General features: G+C 36.5%; 1 non-coding gene and 1 pseudogene across 1 annotated transcript; both read left to right on the forward strand.

Annotated features, from left to right (window-relative positions):
- The first annotated feature begins 1,226 nt into the window (after positions 1-1,226).
- On the forward strand, positions 1,227-11,396 carry LOC143638567 (nucleoporin Nup43-like; annotated as a pseudogene).
- On the forward strand, positions 10,038-11,018 carry LOC143639605 (18S ribosomal RNA). The gene has a single exon (XR_013154748.1). It is a non-coding gene; the product is annotated as an 18S ribosomal RNA (ribosomal RNA).
- Positions 11,397-13,201: the final 1,805 nt, after the last annotated feature.

Consider the following 13,201-nt stretch of genomic DNA (forward strand, 5'->3'; position numbering starts at 1 on the left):
AAAAAAATTGTTTTAAATTCTGAGAGTTCTTGCATACTATTACTGCCTCATCAGTTTTGGGCACCTTATTCTGAGCATTAGGTGAGATCATTTCCTAAATACTCTTGAAGCTTGTTGGCATGTAATATCATATGGGCATCAAAAGATCAAATGTTTATTCCAGTTTTCTTAATCTGGTTTGTGTCTTTCTTTCCAGAAATCCTAGGCAAGCTACTTATTTTCTCTCAGCCAGTAGTCATTTTCATTATTTTAGTACTGGTTGATTCCCATTTTCAGGTTTACTGAGAATCTGCTTTTGGTGTGTTGGCATTTTTTCTGTACTCGAGGGTTGTTCATGTCCATGTCTGTATCAAATATCCCATTATCATGTGCATAAAAAACTGAGGTGAGTTTCTAGAAAGCAGAGTCTCCCTGAGGATGAGGTAGGCCCAGATTTCTCATCTCCAGTTATTGGACTATGGTTAGGCACTGTAAGATTCTGCCTGGTTCTGGACAGAGTTACTGTGGATGAACCAGACTTGGGCTCCTATATCATGCTTCTGACCTCCACAGCCACCAAACTATATCATACAGAGCCCACAACCTGTCAAGATCAGCATAACAGTAGGGTAGAACCATGGCCTACACTGTTATGAATTGCATACTCCTGAGGTGGACTTATAGCCCAAGACTACTACAAACAGCCCAAGATGATGCTGCATGTAATACAATTGTGGTTATATGTACTCCCTGAGACCAATATCTTCCAAAGTTTCCATTCACAGATAGACCTAGGGTTGAGGCTCATTAATATCTGCCCTGTGTTAATTTTCACCAACCCAGCACTAAGAACAAAGTCTTATGATTGCTGCCTTGTTCTATCCCTGGAAGATGGGGTCTGTCAGCACACTAAACTGCCCCAGGGTGAGGTCGTGCTGATTAAATTCAATTTCTGGTCACCTAGGCAGATACTAAGTTGTGTTATCCCTGAACCTCAGTGCTGCATGGTCCCAGTAATGCACCAGAGCCCATATATGCTGAAATATGAGAATGTTCCACTGGGGCACTTCTAGAGCTCTATCTGTGGGCATTATCCTAGTATTATATGTTCTGTCCCAAATTGGGATATGGGTGGTGGAAACAGTCCCTTGACCATCAAGGCTAATGCTAAGCTGGGTTTCACCTGTTTCTCATAGCCACAAGAATCACATAGTCACAGGTTATGGGAGGTACCCCAGGCCCACTCAATGTCTGAAATGATACATGTCAAAAAATTGACTTTGTCAGTTGCCTTCAACATAGAGGAAATTTATGCCAAGTTTGTGTTCAGAAAATCAGCAAAACCCACTGGCAACCAGTGCCTCCAGGAAGCCTGCAGAGCACACATCCTTTGCTACTGGCTCTTGGGACAATGAGAAAAATTATGTTTCATTGTGGTCTATTAGAGATTTGGGGAATTTGATGGAGGATTCAAAAGAGACAATCAATTATTGCGTGATATCAAACACCATGGTGATGTCGTGAGTTTACAGTTTTTTTGACCAGGAAAGAATTATAGCTGCTTCCTCAACAAGATGTTTAACAGTTTTTCTCCATCATCCAAATAACCAGACTGTCAGTCAACCAGCAGTGGACAGCAGCCCACTACCATATGGGGCTTTGCAGTCCTTCCTACAACAGTGCCCCACGTACAAGCATTGTGTGCAACAACCCAGAAATTGTCATGTTTGGAGAGGATTATCGAATAAATCTTTTCAGAGTTGATCACATGGAAGCTATAAGAACTATAGATAATGCAGATAGCAGTACACTACATGCTCTGAGCTTCCTTCAAATTCCTGAGATACTTACAATAGAATCAGGTGGACAGTTAAAAATATGGAACTTCAGACAACAAGGAAATGAACCTTCTCAGATATTATCATTGACTGGTGACTGAACGCCACTTCACTGTGTTGACAAACATCTCAACCATCAGCAGTGTTGTAGCTATTGGTGTCCAGGATGGAATGCTGAGTATTTGGCATATTAGACAAGATACTATGTGTGTATCTCTGCTGAAAGTTCATGATACTGAAATGTGGGAAGTTCATTTTCATCCATCCAACCCAGATCATCTATTTACTTGTTCTGAAGATGGATCCTTATGGCACTGGGATACCTCCACAGATATGACTGAAAAGTCCTCATTCTTTCTTCAAGGAGGAAGAACAAGTACTTTCCTGTCTCATAGCATTAATAATCAAGGCAATGTTCACCAATCTCTTATAAGTTCCCGGCTCAGCACTGACCAAGCAAAAGGCCGTATTGAAATCCTAAGCTTGTTTCTCAATAGGACTCTGTGAATGTTTTAGGTCCTTGCCTTGTTTATGGAACTGATACAGAAGCAATATGTTACCAGGCAACTGTTTTCATGAAAATAATGCAATTATAATATTTCAAGTTTTATCCTTTTAAATTTAAAATTAAAAAAAAAAAAACTGACTCTGTCCTACCTACCACAGGTCTCCACCTTCTGCCCAGTTTCAGTTTATAGGCTCCAACTGTGAGCTCTTGCCTGTGTACGTGCTTTCAGTTTCTAATGAACACTGGGCCTCACTGTAATGGGCCTGGCATTGAACTCTAAGAAAAAGTTCTATGCTAGCTTTGTACCCTTTTCCATGGGTGGAATTTTGCTCCCTGCTCTGCCTCCTGAGGTTGCAGGAGGAGGAGTTGAGGTAGTCTACTGGCCTGTGACAGGTCTAGTGGATTAATCTGCAGGTATTGGACTATCAGTAGGGGTCATGGGGTTTTGGTCAGCACTGTTTCACCATGATGGGTCTGGTACTGTGTTTCAAGTCTAAGCTCTGGACTTAATTTCCTCTCCCCCTCCAAGTGGAAATTCTTTCTTTATATGCTTGAATGCTTGAAGTTTGGGCAGGGGTTACACAGGCAATTTTTTCCTTCCTGCCCTCTTCAAAGTATTTATTTTTTAATTTTGTTATACTCAAAGCAGGCACTATAGTCTCTCTCCTGATTTCTATGGCTCTTGTGAAAGTAGTTTTGTGTGTATAAATAGATGATTAACTTGATGTACTTGTGGGAAAATGATCACTAGAGGATCTGATTCTGTTAACATCTTGCTCCGTCTATATATATATATATATATATATATATATATATATATCACATGTGCATGCGCATGCGCGCGCACGCACTCTCTCACACACACACACACACACACACACACACACACACACACATAGTTAAATCATTCATTTACCAAATAGTCACTTGTAAATAAAACTGTTTAGTCATCAATCAACTTTACAAAACAGGATAAACCTATCTTAGCATTAGACTTGGTGGTCTAGGGACTATTTCTAATAACCATACTCCAACCTGGGGGAGCAAAGCTAAGACCAGGAAAGTGCCCACAGATGGAGTTCTAGAACAGCTCCAGCACCCGGCAAAGATAAGAAGGGTTAGGGAAGAATATTTGAAATCTATTCTTAGCAGTTTTTAAGAATATAATTCATGGTTATTAACTATAGTATCCACGTACAATAGATCATTCAGAACTCATTCCTCTTATCTAACTGAAATGTTCACTCACCCTTTGACCAACACATTCCCAAACCCCTCCACTCAATTCCTTTTAACCACCATTCTGTTCTCTATTTTATGAGGTCATCTTTTTTAAATTTCCCATATGAGTGAGATCATGTGGCATTTTTTTTTCTGTGCTTGATTTATTTTACTTAGTATAATGCCCTCTAGGTTCATCCATATTATTGCAAAAGTCAGGATTTCCTTCTTTTTAAGTTAAAATAGTAATCTATTGTGTAGTTATACCACATTTTCTTTATTCATTTATCCATTGATGGACATTTTTGTTACTTCTATATCTTGACTGTTGTGAATAATTTGAAAAGGATATGGAAATTTCTTTTCCACTGATTTTATTTCCTTTGGATCAATTTGTATGTTTGCTTTTGTTGAAGGTACAAATGGGATCATAGTCAAAAATTAACTTACCAGACCCATGACTCCTAACTTTTCCCCTGTTTTCTTCCAGTATTTTTTCAGTTTCAGATTTTTTCAATTAATTATTTAATTCCTTTTGAGTTGATTTTTGTGTATGGTATAAAATAAGGATATGGCTATATTCTTTCACATGTTGATATCCACTTGTTCCCAACATTGTTTATTTGAAGAGACTGTCATTTTAATATGATGTGTTTATGACACCTTGGTAGAAATGAATAAACTATAAATCTGTGAATATTTTTCTTGGTTCCCTATCATATGTCTATATGTCTGTTTCTTCCTTAATTTAAAGGGTCATGTGTTGAAGTCTTTGTCCCCAATTGGTGGCACTGTTGGGAACTGGTGGGAACTTTAAGGGATGTGTCCTAATTAAAGGAGGTGGGTCACTTGTGGCATGTTCTTGAAGGGTATATCTTGTCTCCAGTCCTTTCATTTCTCTTTCTATCTGTCTGCCTCTCTCTTCCGTGGCCATCATGAGCTGAGTACCTCTGCTCTTCTATGCACTTCCTGCCAAGGTGTTCTGCCTCACCAAAGGGCCAAAGTGATAGGGCTAAGTGGAAAGCTGACAGCTTTTTCCCTAAGATTAGAACTAAAATAAGCAAAGTTAAGTAATTAAGGACTGAAACCTCTGAAGCCAGGAGCTCAAATAAATCTTTTCTCCTTTAAGTTGATTTTCTCAGGTATTTTGTCACAGTGACAAGAAAGTTGACTAAAACATATGCCAATAACTTTTTATTGCATTCACCACTTCTATTCAACAAAGTATTTTAATTCCTAGCTAAAACAACAAGGCAAGAATAGGAAATAGAAAGTATACAAGGACACTACCACTGGAAGCTTACTCTCTATGATAAGTTTTCTACCACCTTCTTTCCAAGCTCTACATATAAAAGATACTGTGGGAGTAACAACCTGTATTTAAAACACACTAAAATATGCAGTATATATATATTTTCCTAAACCACATGGTGGAGATTTTAAAATCAACTCACCTTTGCATAAATTGAAAAATCATAAGAAATATACTTGGAAGTGGTGAAAATATATACATAATAAAGGTGCCTGAGGGTTTATTAGTTTGCTCTTTTTCCAAACTCCAACTCACCAAGCTCTCTGATTATAGTGAATATGTTTCTTCAGGGTTTTTTTTAGTGGAAACTTGAGTGTTTATACACTGCCATTCAATGAAATAGTTATATGTGGTTATCCTTTGAAGGGGCTAAGACAGAAAACTATTTTTAATTCACTAAAAGGCTCGGTGTACTGTTTTTAAGGATTTGCATGTATACTGTAACAATTTTGTTTTAATATTCTAAAAAATGATTTTCTGAGTATGTGGAATTCTTACTATAAAATTAAAGAAAGTCAGAAATCTCAGGCTTAAATAAAAATTAAATACTCTAGCTTCTGAAAAGCCACTAAATATCATCTCTCTTAATCCTATTCTAAGTCCACTGCATCTGTTACTACTGGATGCTCCCCTCTTAAAATAGGATGAAGATAGAAAGTGTAAAAGTACCCTCCACCCCCAAACCTGTGTCCCAATAGAGGGTAGATAGAATTTGGCAAAGGATACAAATGTTGGGTAATTTCAAGTAATTACAGGAGAAGCAGCCGCTTGATTATTCCTGAGATGCCTAAAATGCTACCCTCCAATTCTCATGGACACTTTGGACTCACCATACCCTTCTAGGGCACTACCTTTCCCATCTCAATTTGCTTCTCCAGGTTTTGTTTTTGTGTTTTTTTTTTTTTTTGAGTATATCCTTCTTTCTCTTATTTAGATAAAGCTCTCAGTATGGCCCAAATGAAGTCAGGCACCTATATTGCCTTGATTTAAGCTCCTACTTTGTCCCTCAACACTGGTTTAAGATTAAAATTAATCTAGAGTAACCTACATAAAAATGTCATCTGTAGATATTGTGAGGCTTGAATAAAGTAAAATAATGGCATTTCAAAGTTCAAATAAGACTGTGACTTTAGAAATACAAATTGCAATAAATTACAATTGACGTGACCTAAGAACTATAGAGGGGGAGGGATGAAACTAAAAAAAATAACAGAATAAAGCATTGCATGAAACAAGGTGTTTCATTGGAGGACCCAAAGAGAATGTACCTGGCAGGAAAATGGTGGAAACTCAGGTTATTACCAACCCAGGGTATCCAGAAAAGTAAAAAACAATCACTCATTTCTGTATCATGTTATGGTAGAAAGAGCACAATGTTAGGTATCAGGGGTCCTGGATTCTACTCCTAAATCTATCATGGATAAGTCATGTCATCTTAGGGAAATCATTTAACCCTTTATATCAATCAGCTATTTTTACAAATATGTTGCAAAGCAAAGCACCCCAAAACTCAGTGAATTAAAACAACAATCATTTATTCTCCATATGCTGCTCTGGATTGGGCCTCAGCTGTACTTGGCCTTAATTTTTAGAATGGATCCAAATATACTTCATATGCATCTCATCCTCCTTAGATCTATAGCTTTTGTCTATTCTTCTTAATGTAGTAGCAGAGGATAAGTCCAACTATGAAACTTTGCATGTACCATGTCTACTGGCATCCCAATGGCAAATAACATAATATGGCTATTCCTAAAAACCCAATCAGTAAGTCATGGAAGGCAGTTAAAGAATTGGGAACATTCATTCCAATCTACCACAAATTCATACCTTTCCCATTCCACAAGATAAGAATCTGTTCATTTATTCAATCATTCATTCATTTATTTAATACAATTTATCAAGCATTTACCAGGGACTAGATATTATGGTAAAGTTCTTGAAATGGAAAATATCTGACTTATTAGAAAAACTTAAAGTCCAGTGATGATCAAGACCAGTATTAAGGTGTGACAAGTGAAGTGTTTTTACACAACCCTGAAGATGAGAGTTTCCTTAACATTTGCACCCAAAGTGCCTCATTTGCTTTATCATAATCCTGTTTGTCATGGAGATACATTTGTCAATCATGGACCTAATGATTAAAGTAAAAGTGCTGTGAAAAATGTAATGTGCAACACGATATAAAATGAATACTGATTGAAAACGTAGAGATTATCTGTACAACAATGTTCAGTGACTTCAAAAATTTATGAAAATCTTTGGTGGTTTTCTTCAAAATCGGTCAACAAGAAAAAGGAACTGGAAAGGACAATAATATATATTGAGCATTTTTACATTCCTAGTGCTTTATATCTGTTATTGGTTTTATTTCCCATAACCATCCTATAAGAAAGAAATAACTATAATTTACAGGTGAACAAATTTAAACTCAGAATGGAGAATTGACTATAGGAGCTGGATGACTAGCCAGAGTTTCCATCCAGAAACCTTCTATACTGAAAATTATATTATTGTTTCAGAATTCTATGAAATTTAATGTTGAGGAGGGGGCATATCCTTCTTTATAACTCGGTTATTTCAAGAGAAACTTATCCTTTCAAAAAGGATTGAATTTGTTAAATTGCCTTTGAGAGTTACTATCTAATTTCTGCTTTTCTTAGATACACTGTTGTTCTTGAACTCAGACAGCTGACACAGTGTATAATCAAAAGTTGTAAAATGACAGAGAGACTTGTCATAGTAATCAACTAACTTTATTTTTTCTGGCAATTCACTTACCTATTTCCACAACCATGTAACAGGATTTGTTGTGAAAAAAAAATCACATCAGATTATTGAGATATTTCTATGAACAATGGAACTATTCAATGTTCTTGGGTTCCTAAATTGACATTTGTAGACATCTACAACATGAATAGAGGCAGAAGCAAATCATACCCTCTTTGTTTTCCAGTCACATCCTATTTAATTACTCATAGCACAATCCTGTTCAAATGGCAATACATTTGCCAATTAAACTCAGTCTCAATTTCTAATTTTCCTGGATAATAAAATAGTTAGAAAACATCCCCAATTGGGCCATGGTATGGAAGGTGTAATTTGAATTTCAACATCAACCTCTACTTCATATTGCACTTTATGGCACCCCTGATCTCTGATTCTTCAGACTGAATTCTCAAATGTCTGCATGAGGGTGGCACAAGCTGAAGGTTAAGATTGCCATTACTGCTTGAGGTTCACAGTAACTTGATCATGAGCTGTGTTATAATACATTCTTTGCCACTTAATTGTTTTTTGTGGGGAGATTAACTCTGCTATCTTAATGCTGACAAAATGATGGTGACAGCTAATTAAACCTCAGGTCCTCAATGAATTTCCTTTATATGACAGATGAGACAATTCAGTAATTGTTGCTATCAGCTGAGTTTACAGCTCTCTGAAGTTGACATTTTTGGTAGAGGAAGTCAAATATCATTGCTCCTTTATATTTATGTGAAGAAGAGGGAGATTCACAGTAGTAAGAGGTATAATCTACAATCAATACTAAACCCAATCTTCTCCCAGTCTCAACAACTTACCTTCCAGAAATCAAAACGTTATTGCTCATTAATAGTTTACTTAATTTTCTTATAAATAATAGACATTAGATATAAAAAGAAGGTAAGAAAAATAGGTTAGCAGACATGGAAAGGGACATTTTTATTTATCATGAATTGTCTATAACATTTTAACAATGATTCTGTCTTTGGCCAAGCTTTAGTCAGGTTCTTCTGAGCTCTATTCCTGATCAGATCTTTACTTTGGCCCCATCTTTCCTATGCCTGCTTAGCCCACTTTTAGCAATAATCCTCAGTTAGTTTAAAGAGAATCCCCCCTCCTAAATAACTGATCAAATTTCTCATCCTTCACATTAGATGTATACATCCTTGGCCTTCCTTCATCAAGAATCCTGTCAAAGATGAGTGCAGTGGTGCATGCCTATAATCCCAGGCGTTTGAAAGACTGAGGCAGGAGAATCACAAGTTCAAAGCCAGCCTCAGCAACAGTGAGGTGCTTAGCAACTCAGTAAGACCCTGTCTCTAAATAAAATTCAAGATAGGGATAGGGATGTGGCTCAGTAGCTGAGTGCCCCTGAGTTCAATCCCCAGTATCCAAAAAAAAAAAAAGAATCCTGGCAAGAAACACCCATTCAGTGGTAGAGCACTTGTGTAGCACATGCAACACAGTGGGTTCAATCCCTAGTACTGGAAAAAAAGGAAAAGGAAGGAAGGAAGGAAGAGAAAATAATAATCACTCTACATTTGATGTTTTCCCTTAATAGTTTTCCCTCAGTCATCCCCTCCAATCTATTACTTGGCTTTAAATCTACATTCAATCTTGTGGTTGAGTCCAATCTCTTTCCTCTATAGTGGGGAAACTGCCTGTAGTGATTGTCTTGAATAATTCTTTCTTATCATTTTAATGAATATTAAATATAAATGAAATATGTTTTCCCAGTCAATGCCTAGATTTAGTTTTTAGCAGGGGCATAGGAATGAATTTATAAGCCCACATCTTGGTACAGAATAGAAGATACAGAGATGAACCCACATAAATACTATTATCTCATACTAGACAAAAGTGCCAAAAACATACATTGGAGAAAAGATAGCCTCTTCAACAAATGTTGCTGGGAAAACTGGAAATCGATATGTAGCAAAATGAAATTAAATCCCTATCTCTCACACTGCACAAAACTCAACTCAGTGAATCAAGGACCTAGGAATTAGACCAGAGACCCTGTGCCTTATAGAAGAAAAAGAATGCCCAAATCTTGATCTAACAAATTTTTGTTACCAGTGTTGAAAGTGATAGAAGATAATCCTGAAATCCATCAACAGTGTTTCTACATATCTGCTTAGAGAATTCACTTACTGAGTCCTAAATGGAAAAAATTAAGTAAGAGTTTACAAGTTCCTTGGACCTACATTTTTCAGACTTGTCCTGACCGGCAGGACACATCAACGTGGGCAGCAAACCTAGGTGGGGAGGAATGAAGGGACAAGAGACACGAGAGATGACAGCAAAACAGGAGTTCTGATCAAGCTGCAAATTTTTATTGTTCACACAGGGGTATTTATATGCTGGGGATGGGGAAGCTCTCTAATCAGTAATTGTTGGATGTGGGTGGTAAAACTGCCAGCTGCAAGATGTCTGATGATCCTGATAACCGCAGGATGTTCCAGGGAGATAGGTAGCTAAAGTTAGGGTTGGTAAATTTCGTGCCAGCCACCACGGTCATACGATTAACCCCTGTTAATAAAACACGGCGTAAAGCGTGATTAAGAGATTAATTAAATAAGATTAAAATATTATTAAACTGTAAAAAGTCTTGATAATAATGAAAATCAAATGCGAAAGTAATCTTAAATTATCTGAATTCACGATAGCTAAGGCCCAAACTGGGATTAGATACCCCACTATGCTTAGCCCTAAACATAAACATTTAACAAACAAGAATGTTTGCCAGAGTACTACTAGCAACAGCCTAAAACTCAAAGGACTTGGCGGTGCTTTATATCCCTCTAGAGGAGCCTGTTCTATAATCGATAAACCCCGATACACCTCACCACCTTTAGCAAATATCAGCCTATATACCGCCATCTGCAGCAAACCCTAAAAAGGTCTAACAGTAAGCAAGAAAATTTTACATTAATACATTAGGTCAGGGTGTAGCCTATAAGGTGGAAAGCAATGGGCTACATTTTCTATTCCCTTAGAAAAATTTTCACAATAGCTTTTATGAAACTCAGAGCATAAGGTGGATTTAGTAGTAAGTTAAAGGGGGATAGTAGGGGATAGGAAAGACAGCAGAATACAACAGTCACTAATATGGCATTATGTAAACATTGTGAATGTGTAACTGATGTGATTCTGCAATTTGTATTTGGGGTAAAAATGGAAATGCATAACTCACTTGAATCAAATGTATGAAAGATGAAAAAAAAAAAAGAATAGAGAGCTTAACTGAATAGGGCAATAAAGCACGCACACACCGCCCGTCACCCTCTTCAAATATATTTTCATACAACATCATAAATAATTTATTTATCCAAATATATAAGAAGAGACAAGTCGTAACAAGGTAAACATACTGGAAAGTGTGTTTGGAAGAACCAAAATGTAGCTTATTAATCTAAAGCACCCGGCTTACACCCAAGAGATTTCATTCACCATGAACATTTTGAACTAATACTAGCCCAACCTTTTCCCACCTCCAAATACAATCCACCCAATAAACAAAACATTTACCTAAATAAAGTATAGGAGATAGAAATTTATATCAGGAGCTATAGAGAAAGTACCGTAAGGGAAAGATGAAAGAATAAATTCATAGTACCAAAAAGCAAAAATTAACTCTTTTACCTTTTGCATAATGATTTAACCAGAAAATGCTTGACAAAGAGAATTTAAGCCAAACACCCCGAAACCAGACGAGCTACTTATGAGCAGCTTACAAGAGCCCATCCGTCTATGTCGCAAAATAGTGGAATGACTCATAAGTAGAGGTGAAAAGCCTACCGAGCCTGGTTATAGCTGGTTGTCTAGATTAGAATTTTAGTTCTACTTTAAATTTACCTAAAACACAAATAAGCCAAATGTAAATTTAAATGTTATTCTAAAGAGGGACAGCTCTTTAGAGTCGAGGAATAAACCTTAATTAGAGAGTAAACCTACCAACCTCCATAGTTGGCCTAAAAGCAGCCATCAATTAAAAAAGCATTAAAGCTTAATCTAATTATCAAAACTTAATACCTGACTCCTTTAATAACCTCCTAAATCAACACTGGACTAATCTATTTTCCTAATAGAAGAAATTATGTTAAAATAAGTAACAAGAAATTATTCTCCCTGCATAAGCTTATATCAGACCGAATAACTCACTGATAGTTAACAACTCCATAACACTAAATAAACCATAAAACCATTATTAATAACACTGTTAACCCAACACTGGTATGCATAAGGGAAAGATTAAAAAAGTAAAAGGAACTCGGCAAACACTAACCTCGCCTGTTTACCAAACACATCACCTCTAGCATAAATAGTATTAGAGGCACTGCCTGCCCAGTGACATACGTTTAACGGCCGCGGTATCCTGACCGTGCAAAGGTAGCATAATCACTTGTTCTTTAAATAAGGACTAGTATGAATGGCTTAACGAGGGTTTAACTGTCTCTTACTTTTGATCAGTGAAATTGACCTCCCCGTGAAGAGGCGGGAATTTTTTAATAAGACGAGAAGACCCTATGGAGCTTAAATTTAACAGTCTCACAATCTTAACGATATCTAAGGAATTAAAATCATTGTTCATAGACTAAAAATTTTGGTTGGGGTGACCTCGGAGTACAAATTAACCTCCGAATGATAATAATCTAGACATGACATGTCCAAATTATAACTCATTAATTGACCCAAATTATTGATCAACGAAACAAGTTACCCTAGGGATAACAGCGCAATCCTACTCAAGAGTCCATATCGACAGTTAGGGTTTACGACCTCGATGTTGGATCAGGACATCCAAATGGTGTAACCGCTATAGATCAACAATGATTAAATATTTAAATAAATTATTTCTGAGTCAACGAGATGGGGGGAAGAAACCACTGAGTTTTATTAGATTTTTTCTTATTAAATGAATAAAAGAGGACTTGGTAGGGAATGAGGAGTGGTATTGGCAGAGAGAACTTGCATGTTTGCATATAGCTAATACACATTTAATTCCCAGCTGTATCAATAAAAGTGCGACTATGGTTTTTAAATTGTTTGTATTTGTTCTTTTTAGACTTTTTAGATATACATGACAGTAAAGTGTATTTTGACATATTATACACACACAGAGTACAACTTATTCTAATTAGGATCCAATTCTTGTGGTCATACATTGAGTAAGCAACACATTACTCGGTCAAATATCAGTCAAAAAGCTTGGTACAATGTAAGAAAAAAATGAGGCAGTAAGATAGAAACATACACTGTTTGCTATTTGGGGTGAGCAGACATTTATATGTACTGTTAAGGGAACATTAAAATTTTGAGCTCAATCTAGGAGTCGGGAGTCCAAGGTTCCATTCCCACATTTGCCACCACATAGCTAGATAATATTTTTGTGAGTACATTAAATTACATATATCTTGAGTAAGTCAAAGGACCAAGACTAGAGTAGGTGGATTAATGTACTCAACTTTGTGATGCAAAATATAAAGGGACTACAAAAACTTGATAATCAAATAATATCTTAATAAAATACTTATAAAATCACAATTAATACAAGATATCGATGATGAACAATAATTT

Source organism: Callospermophilus lateralis, chromosome X (genome assembly GCF_048772815.1).
Source record: "Callospermophilus lateralis isolate mCalLat2 chromosome X, mCalLat2.hap1, whole genome shotgun sequence".
NCBI classification, from domain to species: domain Eukaryota; kingdom Metazoa; phylum Chordata; class Mammalia; order Rodentia; family Sciuridae; genus Callospermophilus; species Callospermophilus lateralis.